Source organism: Grammomys surdaster, unplaced genomic scaffold (genome assembly GCF_004785775.1).
Source record: "Grammomys surdaster isolate TR1022 unplaced genomic scaffold, NIH_TR_1.0 372, whole genome shotgun sequence".
In the NCBI taxonomy this organism is placed as follows: Eukaryota; Metazoa; Chordata; class Mammalia; order Rodentia; family Muridae; genus Grammomys; species Grammomys surdaster.
In genome coordinates this window covers 3,929,969-3,940,316 of record NW_021604791.1, presented here as the reverse complement: position 1 = coordinate 3,940,316, position 10,348 = coordinate 3,929,969, and the positions used below count along the sequence as shown (strand labels likewise).

The following is a 10,348-nucleotide window of genomic DNA, read 5'->3' as shown; positions in this document are numbered from 1 at the left end:
TTCTCAAATGGATTCATCACAAAAGCTGATCAACATGTATTTCTAAAATGCAACTTTTCAGTTAGCTTGGATTTGCTTTGTTCCATCAACCCTAACAAAAGATATGTGTATGACAAATGCTGAGAGTGTAAATATATGTCTTTCACACAGACAAAACTCATAATCTGTAATTTCCCATTAGTTCATTGTAGTATCCTTGCAAATGTGAAAGCAGGCAATGTACACTGATATCATTTGGTTAAGTTCATGCACCACTCACATATTTATAGATGCTCTCCTTATTTATTTCTTCCTGGAGTAATTATCAAGAGTAGCAGCAAATAAAACTCTTCATAACAGTTGACCTAAGGCCAGGACTAGGTCAATGTCATTCAAAGGCTAATGGGAACCAGCAGCTAGTAGTTCATAAACATTCCACTGCTGAGAAATTTCATCATATGTTTAAGTGTGTGTGTGTGTGTGTGTGTGTGTGTGTGTGTGTATTTGTGTTTTGATAGGAGAGAGAGTGAATTAACATGGTTTATTTGAGGAAACTTTGAAGATTTGAGATTAGACCAAAAAACCAAATTTTGATTTTCTCTGTGATGTGTCTTCTAATGAAGTCAAAACTGCAAATAAATGAATATATATTATTACTTCATTGTATGTACTAGAACTACCATTACTTCAAAATGTTTTTAAATTTTGTTCTTAATAAATAAATAGATACATATATCAGTAAATAAATGAAACAAAGTTTAGTTACAGATCACTAAATTTTTTTTATCCATCTGCAGGTGTAAGCCACATATCTTATACAGAAATAGGTAAGAAAAGTTAACTCATTCATATGAACATAATATAATTAAGGAAGGAAAGTTAAGTACTTCCAAAATGACTTAGGAATGAACATATTGCATGGAAAAGATAAAGAGAAAACTCTGCGCATCTTTTAGGAGCAGTCTATCATCCTCTGAGGAAGAAACACTTCTGATCTTGTACTTCAAAAGGAACCAAATCAAAATTGCTGAATAGAATGCTGAATGGACTGGACGCTTTATTTTTATTCCTCACAAAATGTCCAGAATGTACTATCTGCAGTTTGAGAGCTATCCAATTCTTTCCAGGCATCTATCATGCTATTCATTATGGGGAGGTAATATTGTAATGAGAACAGACTGGCTTGCCTCTGATTTAATCTTATTAGCAGATCATTTTTAATCAAACAACAGCGCATAATGTGTCTGGCAATAAGTAAAATCAATACAGAATGTGACCTCAAACAATATTTTATATTTAATTGTTGTTATTTGAGATAAAATATTTTGCCTTTAAAATATTAAAAGATATATATCATATTTTTGATTCTTTTTTAGAATGCAGTGAAATAACATAATTGGTATAAACATTCATGATAGTATATGAACAGTTAATTATAATAATCATAATAATCATACAGACTACTTTAGAAGAGTCCATCTCAATGGAGAACAGATAAATTTAATATAAAGTGATGGAATGCCTATCCTATACTCAATGATGATATTCTCTGAGTTTTATTTTGCTATGTTAAAATAAAGAGAGCTAATCCTTCAACTAATATACTTGTTGGAATTCCTGTTCTAATAGCCCATATAAAAGACACACCATCCCATTATTTTACTTATAAGACAAATGCCTTGATTGGGAAGATCTAGATATAGGACTATTCTATTTCATTTCCCACCTATGAAGAACTTGGTTACTTGCTGTTTCTCCTGGGGAGATTAGGTAACCAGAAATGCCAGAACTCTTAGACATTTGTGTAATGTATTATGTAATTTTTCCTTTATGAGATGAAATTAAACTTTAAGGTCCTCAGGAATACTAGAACATTGTGGTTGGAGAAGGCCAATTGAGCAGCAACATTCATTTCTCTCCTGCTTTGCTATTTTCTAGATTAGGTAACAGGTACCTTAATGACTCATAACAGACAATCGCTGATAAGAAATCACCAGCCAAAATGGACTTGTACTTTCTCAAGAGCTTTCGTAAGTATTCTTGTCATTACAATAAGAAAAGTACCCAACATTCCACCTTTCAGGCCTTTAATCCTAGCACAGGGCTCCACTGTCTTCTACTCTTTACTCTTTGCTCTTAAGTTGGAGCAAGTTGGGCTAAACTTTGTATAGCAGTAGAAGTCAGATATTACCTCAGTGTAATAACTAAATGTGGAAGGTGATGAAATGGCAAGAATTTAGATTCTAATAACGTTCTGACATTTGAACAAAATAACCACTGGAATGCCCTAGGAATCAGGAGACTAGAGTGGCATGCTTTCTATATCAAATCAAATCAAATCAAATGGCAGAAAGCTATGTTTTTATATTGTGAGTGATGTAACAAACAAATATGAACAATTTTATTAACTGAACTCTTTGGAAATTAGAGAAGTATAGCCTCATAAATGTACTGTATTTATTTCAATGTATTTGTTGTTTGTTTTTCCTAAACTCAGAAATTTAGGTAGACTGTTATTCTAATTGTGGCTCAGTCTGATATATTTGGCTTCTATGAGTTATTCTTGAATAATATCATACATTGTGTTCCTCAATGTCTATAAAGTCTATTTATTTTTAATTTTTATGTGGATATGTCATGTGTTTAAGAGACAGAAATTTCTATTGTAGGGACTAGTGGAAGCAACATTGTTTATATTTTAAATGTTTCTTTCTATTTAAACTTCAAGATACCTCTTATTCAGTCAAAGAGTTCTTGACTAAATTTAACCAGGACTATATATTATTGATCCAGGGATATACATTTTTATACAACAAGTAATAACCATCAACCTCCTGTTCTTCTTTTGTATTTTCCTGATTAGAAATATTAATAAATACTAGTTCTACTGGCTTATGTCTTTTTACTCAGAAACTCAGATTATATTCATAATCTCTTCACTGCACTTGCATCTACCCAGAGCTCTGCCTCTATCCTTAGAGTTGAAGCAAATGTAGACTTCTGGATTATTATGATTTTTCATAGTCCTAACTATTACTGGGATTCTACAATTTTCAAGCTAACTTATCCCTATTAATACAACCAATGGAAGTTCTCCAACTGTTTTCCAGACTTCAACATCAATCTGTTGTTGAATGTCACTAATGCATTTCTGATTGATGCTAGTACTCCAAAATCATAGCCTCTTAGTACCCATGATAGACATGCATTTACTGAACTCTTCTGTAGAAAACTGCATTCTTCAATTCTTCTAATTTGTATATCTATCCTAACATTTCTACATCTCTAAGTTCTTCATTTACACTTCTACCACTAGTCAGAAAAAAATCATTTGTTTACATTGCATCCCTTCTTGTTAAACAAATTTTCTAAACCAATGCAAATAATTTCAGCATTCACTTTGTTGTAACAATTGAAGTCCTATCCTAGGTAGAAAATCTATTATTTAAACATAATTTATATCTTGACATAGAAAATTCTTTGTATTTTTGTATTGTATTATGGCCAAGTGATTAAGTATATTCTACATTATGATGATACTACCTTCCTTGGGGTGAGATGGTCTTTATTGCATTTATTCAGATCCTCTAACATGTATTATGCCATGTTTTATTGGATCCAGTAAGTTCCAACTGATTTTTCCATGAGTTGGAGTTTAAATAAACCTGGACTCTAATTTTTCAAGCCTACTTTTTTTTATTTATTCTTTAATCTTTTTTTTTTTTTTTTTACAATCCAGGCTATATGCACCTTCTGGTCCACTCTCCAACTGTTCCACATCCCACACCTCCTCCCTCCATCTCCAAGAGGATGTCTCCACTTCCCACCCTCACCCTACCACACCTCCCCAATCCCTGAGGCCTCAAGTCTCTTGAGGGTTAGGTCCATCTTCTTTGACTGAGTTCAGATCCAGTAGTCCTCTGCTGTATATGTATTTGGGGGTGTGTCTCATATCAGCTGGCATATGCTGCCTGGTTCATGGCTCAGTGTCTGGAACTATGTTAGGTAAGACTGCAAGGCTTCCTGTAGGGTCACCCTTCTCTTCTGCTTCTTCCAGCTTTTCGTGAATTCAACCACAGGTGTTACTAGCTTCTGTCCATTGATTGTGTGCAAATATCTGCATCTGACTCTTTCAGCTGCTTTTTGGGCAGACATGATAGGCCTCTGTTTGTAAATATACCTTAGCACCAGTAATAGTGTCAGGTTTTGGGGCCTCCTCCTGAGCTGGATCCCAATTTGGGCATGTCACTGGACCTCCTTTTCCACAGGTTCTTCTCCATTTTTGCTCCTCCAGTTCTTACAGACAGGAACAATTTTAGGTCAGAGTTTTTGTAAATGGAATGGCAGCCTCATTCCTCCACTTGATGCCCTGTCTTTCTACTGGAGGTGGGCTCTAAATTCGCTATTCCCACGGTAGGGAATTTCATCTAAGGTTCCTCCCTTTGAGTCCTGAGACTCACCTCCAAGGTCTCTGGTACAGTCTAGAGGGTCCCCCAACCTCCTGTTTCCTGTTTAGATTCTTTCTTCTGGCCCTCAGGGCTTCAGCCCTGTTCCTGTCCCCCAAGACCTGATCACATTCTCCTTTTCCCCTCCCTGTCACCTTTCCCACCCAGGTCCGTCCCTCCCTTCTCCCCTTCTGTGATTGTTTTTCTCTTCCTCCCAAGTGGGATTGAGGCATTCACATTTGGGTTATTCAGCTTGTTAGCCTTCTTGAGTTCTATGGATTGTATCCTGGGAAATTTTTGGCTAGTATCCAATTAGTGGTTAGTACAAGATATACTGAATGTAGTAGAAAAGAAAGTAGGAAAGAGCCTTAAACTCATTGGCACAGGGGGGAATTTCCTAAACAGAACTTCAATTCCTCAGACTCTAAGATCAAGAAGTGATAAATGGAAGAAGAGACTCTTAGTCCTGTGTGTGTGGGGGGGTGTTGCCATAGCATAGGGGAATGTGAGAGGGGTAAGGTGGGAGTGGGTGGGTTGGTGGAGGAGAACCCTCATATAAGCAGGGTGAGGGTGTGGGATGAGGTGGCTTGCAGAGAGAAGACTGGGGATGGGACAATATTTGAAATGTAAATAAAATAATCAATTAATTAAAAAAGAAGTGATAAATGGGACCTCATGAAACTGGATTGCTTCTGTAAGGCAAAGGACATAGCCAATAGGAAAAATTGGCAACCTACTGATTGGGAAAAAGTCTTCACTAACCCCACATCTGATAGAGGGCTAATATCCAAAATATATAAAGAACTCAAGAAGCTAATCACCAAGAAAACAAACAACCCAACCAAAAAATAAGATACAGAATTAAGCAGAGAATTCACAACAGAGGTATTTTGAATGGCTGAGAATCACTTAAAGAAATGTTCAAAGTCTTTAGTCATCAGGGAAATACAAATCAAAACAACTCTGAGATTCCACCTTACACCAATCAGAATGTCACCTCAGGTGACAGCACATGCTGGCAAGCATCTGGAAAAGTGGAACCCTCCTCCATTGCTAGTGGGGTTGCAAATTGGTAAAAACACTCAGGTGGTTCCTGGATGTTGCTCAGATAATTGTATTTCTCTATGTGAGGTCACTACAAATGCAGCTCAACTACACAATGTAAGGAAGACCAATGCATGCATGTCGTTAACAAGGAATCCTTCATCATGTGTCCTTTCACTTCCTTGCTTTAGCGGAGCATGCTTTCACCTTTGGTTGCTTCAACAAAATGTACTTTCACTTGTGTCAGTTTCAGGAAAACACTCCTTCACGTGTTTGTTCCAGCAAAACACCATCCACCACAACTGACTTTCGAAAGAACCCTTAAGTTTCCACTTCCCTGGCACCTAAGAGATTATTAAATAAATTATTATTGATATTTGTTCAAACTAGGAAATATTAATTCCAGAGATTTCTATCACCAACCAGAATAGCACCATCAGCTAGAGATGAGAACATCAGCTCATGAGCTCATATGGACATATCATATTGAGACTATGATATCAGATATGTTTTATATCTCATGGAACATTTACTTGTAAGTACCTTCAATTTTCTTCTGGCTGGACAGTGTCTACTCAAGTAAATTCTAAGACACAAATGTACTGAAAATCAGAAGAATACCATGTATATCTGTATCAGCTAGTTGTGAGAACATTTGACTGATACATTTCTGAAGCTGTCATAGGCACTCTCACTGCAGTGAATATTTAAGGTTTTTTTTGAGTAAACATACACAGGTGGTGTAATTCACTGGCCCTGGAATATTAGACACACCAATGGATATGTAGGATTCAAATATGCTTCACACTAGAACTTTGCATTTGAAAAAAATGGTGACTAGTATAGGTATCTTGAGTATTTTAATCAGAGACGTAGTTTTATTAAAATAGAAGAGTAAGATTTGATTGTTACCATATATTTATGCCTGCAATGTCTAATTCAAACACATTCTTTGGAAACCAGTAGAATAAGTAATTCTCCAATATCCTTTAAGACAAAAATCAAATAATTACCAATGATATTTATTTAAACTAGTAAACATTACTCAGTGACACAGAATTTAATTCAACAATTTAGATTACTTTATTTTCTTTGAGAGTCATTATACTAATAAAAACTTCTAAATTGTTGTAGTAAATCAATTATATCATTAAGGTTGTAATGCATAGCAAACTGTGAGTAGCAGTTTATTACTATTGCTCTGAAGATTACTGAATGATAGAGACCAATGAATATATTACTTAATTACTTATGTGACCACTTTTATTTTTTCATAAATAACTGTGGATGATAATTAGTCTGCTGGTAACTCAGAGATTGGTCATTAAGCTTTTATTAAGTCATAATCATGTCTTTGCAATAATGTCTCACATTTTTTACCATTTGAGGTTTGTATATTACAGCTTAGACGTAGTACTCTAATCATGTTTACCGCATCCGATCTCTCTTCAAACTTTAGTCCTCCTGTTTAAGTCCTTCATTCTGCTTTTTTTGCTGAAGCTTGATTATACTCATATGTACAAATGTTTTAGATTAAATGGCATTTGCATTGTATTCTGATATTTTGTGTCATTAAATTCTATGAACATAGCTCCTTCCACTTTACCTTTTCTAATCTATAAGTGTCTACACTGACCTTCCATCTCCTCCTGTAAAAAATCGTGCATTATTGTATTATTCATGATGATTTGCCCATTCTGTTCACTCCATATAAAGCAAACATGCTTGTTTTAGGAATTAGTATGATGTTGGTTATTATTTTTCCTATCAGGAGTAAGCTAATGTTTCATCTTACAGAAGCAGAATAAAATTGAATTCAGCAGAAAAAATTGTTTTCATTATCTGACTCTTTAAGGGTATTTAATGTGTACTTTTCTTGTTGTAGTTTAAGAAAAAAAAGTTTATTTAGGCTCATGGATGTAGAAGACAGAGTCTATTGTGGAGGAATTGCCTCAGCACATGAGCATGAGGTGCTGTGTCACATTGTGTTCATAGTCACAAACCAGGAAGTTACTATTATTATTATTATATTGGTTCATGGAATACATAGGATGATATTAGTTGTATTCAAGCTGTGTGATGTTTGTTTATTTTGTTTTTTCCTTCATGATCAAACCCCTCTGGAAATGCTTTCAGAGTCATCCTTATGAGTATGTTTCTTAGGTATTCTAAACTCCATCAACTTAATAGATTGTATTCTCAACATCACTCCACTTGCATTGTCTTTTCTGTACAATCTGAATGCAACAGAGAAATGAATATAGTTGTGGACAAAGACAGAGATCCACAACCAAACATTATGCAGGAAGTGATGGAAGTTTGAAACACTCAGTCCTGAATGAGATATTTCTGTCAAGTCCTTCCCATTACAGTTTAGGGAACCTTCTTGAAGAGGAGGGAGAAAGAATGGAAGAGCCAGAAAGGAGGGAGGACACCATCTTGATAAAGAGAGGGAATGATGTGCAGATGAACTCACAGCGACTATAGCAGCATATACAGGACCTGCAGGTGTCTGTAACTGATAGAGTCCTAGAGATGAGAAGAGAATTAAACAACCCCCATTTTATATACAGAAGCTATATCCAATGGCTAAGCACTTGCAAATAAGTTGATTCTATAATGGAGTCTCACTGGGCAAACAAAGATTTTCTAACGGTAGGCTCCATTCCCAGCAGCTTTTGCCCAATACAAAATGAATTTAAGGACATCTTTTTAGATGCTTTGCCTCAGAAGGCCTTACATGCGTTTTTTGTTTTCACTATTTTTTTTCTGTTGTTGTTTTTTGTTTGTTTGTTTGTTTGTTTGTTTGTTTTAAGGAGTTCGATTAAGAGAACTGAGTGCGACCCAGGAACCAGCGTATGGCGGCGGGTGGAGAGGGCTGAGGCCTCCGGGCTGAGGCCACTTAGAAATGCTTCGACTACCCACAGTCCTTCGCCAGATGAGACCAGTGTCACGGGCACTGGCTCCTCATCTCATTCGGTCCTATGCCAAAGATGTAAAATTTGGTGCAGATGCTCGAGTCTTAGTGCTTCAAGTTGTAGACCTTTTAGCCGATGCTGTAGCTGTTACAATGAGGCCAAAGGGAAGAACAGTGATTATTGAACAGAGTTGGGGAAGTCCCAAAGTAACAAAAGATAGGGTCACTGTCGCAAAGTCAATTGATTTAAAGGATAAAGGCAAAAATATTGGAGCTAAACTTGTTCAAGATATTGCCAATAACACAGACGAAGAGGCTGGGGATGGCACCACCACTGCCACTGTTCTGGCACAATCTATTGCCAAGGAGGGCTTTAAGAAGATCAGCAAAGGGGCCAATCCAGTGGAAATCCGGAGAGGTGTGATGTTGGCTGTCGATGCTGTAACTGCTGAACTTAAGAAACAATCTAAACCTGTGACAACCCCTGAAGAAATTGCTCAGGTTGCTACAATTTCTGCAAATGGAGACAAAGATATTGGTAACATCATTTCTGATCCAATGAAAAGAGTTGGAAGAAAGGGTGTCATCACAGTGAAGGATGGAAAAACCATGAACGATGAACTAGAAATTATTGAAGGCATGAAGTTTGATAGAGGATGTATTTCCCCGTATTTTATTAACACATCAAAAGGTCAAAAATGTGAATTCCAAGATGCCTATGTTTTGTTGAGTGGAAAGAAAATTTCTAGTGTTCAGTCCATTGTACCTGCTCTTGAAATAACTAATGCTCACCGGAAGCCTTTGGTCATAATTGCTGAAGATGTTGACGGAGAAGCTCTAAGCACACTGGTTTTGAACAGGCTAAAAGTTGATCTTCAGGCTGTAGCAGTCAAAGCTTCAGGGTTTGGGGACAACAGGAAGAACCAGCTTAAAGATAAGCGTATTGCTACTGGTGGTGCGGTGTTTGGAGAAGAGGGGTTGAATCTAAATCTTGAAGATGTTCAAGCTCATGACTTAGGAAAAGTTGGAGAGGTCATTGTCACCAAAGATGATGCCATGCTTTTGAAAGGGAAAGGTGACAAAGCTCATATTGAAAAATGGATTCAAGAAATCATTGAACAGCTAGATATCACAACTAGTGAATATTAAAAGGAAAAGCTGAATGAGCGACTTGCTAAACTTTCTGATGGAGTAGCTGTGTTGAAGGTTGGAGGGACAAGTGGTGTTGAAGTGAATGAGAAGAAAGACAGAGTTACAGATGCTCTCAATGCTACAAGAGCAGCTGTTGAGGAAGGCATTGTTCTAGGAGGAGGCTGCGCTCTGCTTCGGTGCATCCCAGCTTGGATTCATTAAAGCCTGGTAATGAAGATCAGAAAATAGGTATAGAAATTATTAACAGAGCACTTAAAATTCCTGCAATGACGATTGCTAAGAATGCAGGTTGAAGGATCTTTAATAGTTGAGAAAATTCTGCAAAGTTCCTCAGAAGTTGGTTATGATGCCATGATTGGAGATTTTGTGTACATGGCATGGAAAATGGAATCATTGATCCAACAAAAGTTGTAAGAACTGCTTTACTGGATGCTGTTGAGGTGACCTCCTTGCTAACTACAGCTGAAACTGTAGTGACAGAAATTCCTAAAGAAGAGAAGGACCCTGAGATTGGTGCAATGGGTAGAATGGGAGGGGGTATGGGAGGTGGCGTGTTCTAACCTAGAATAGTGCTTTGCCCTTATCAGTGAACTGTGACAAGAAGCTCAAGGCAGGTTCTTCACCAATAACTTCAGAGAATTCACTTGAAGAAAATGACTGAAGAGAAGGCTGGCTGATCACTGTAACCATCAGTTACTGGTTTCCTTTGACAATACATAATGGTTTACTGCTGTCATTGTCCATGCCTACAGATAATTTATTTTGTATTTTTGAATAAAGACATTTGTACATTCCTGATGCTGGGTGCAAG

At 36.8% G+C, this 10,348-nt stretch overlaps 1 pseudogene; it reads left to right on the top strand.

Annotated features, from left to right (window-relative positions):
• Positions 1-8,376: 8,376 nt before the first annotated feature.
• On the top strand, positions 8,377-10,097 carry LOC114632290 (annotated as a pseudogene).
• Positions 10,098-10,348: the final 251 nt, after the last annotated feature.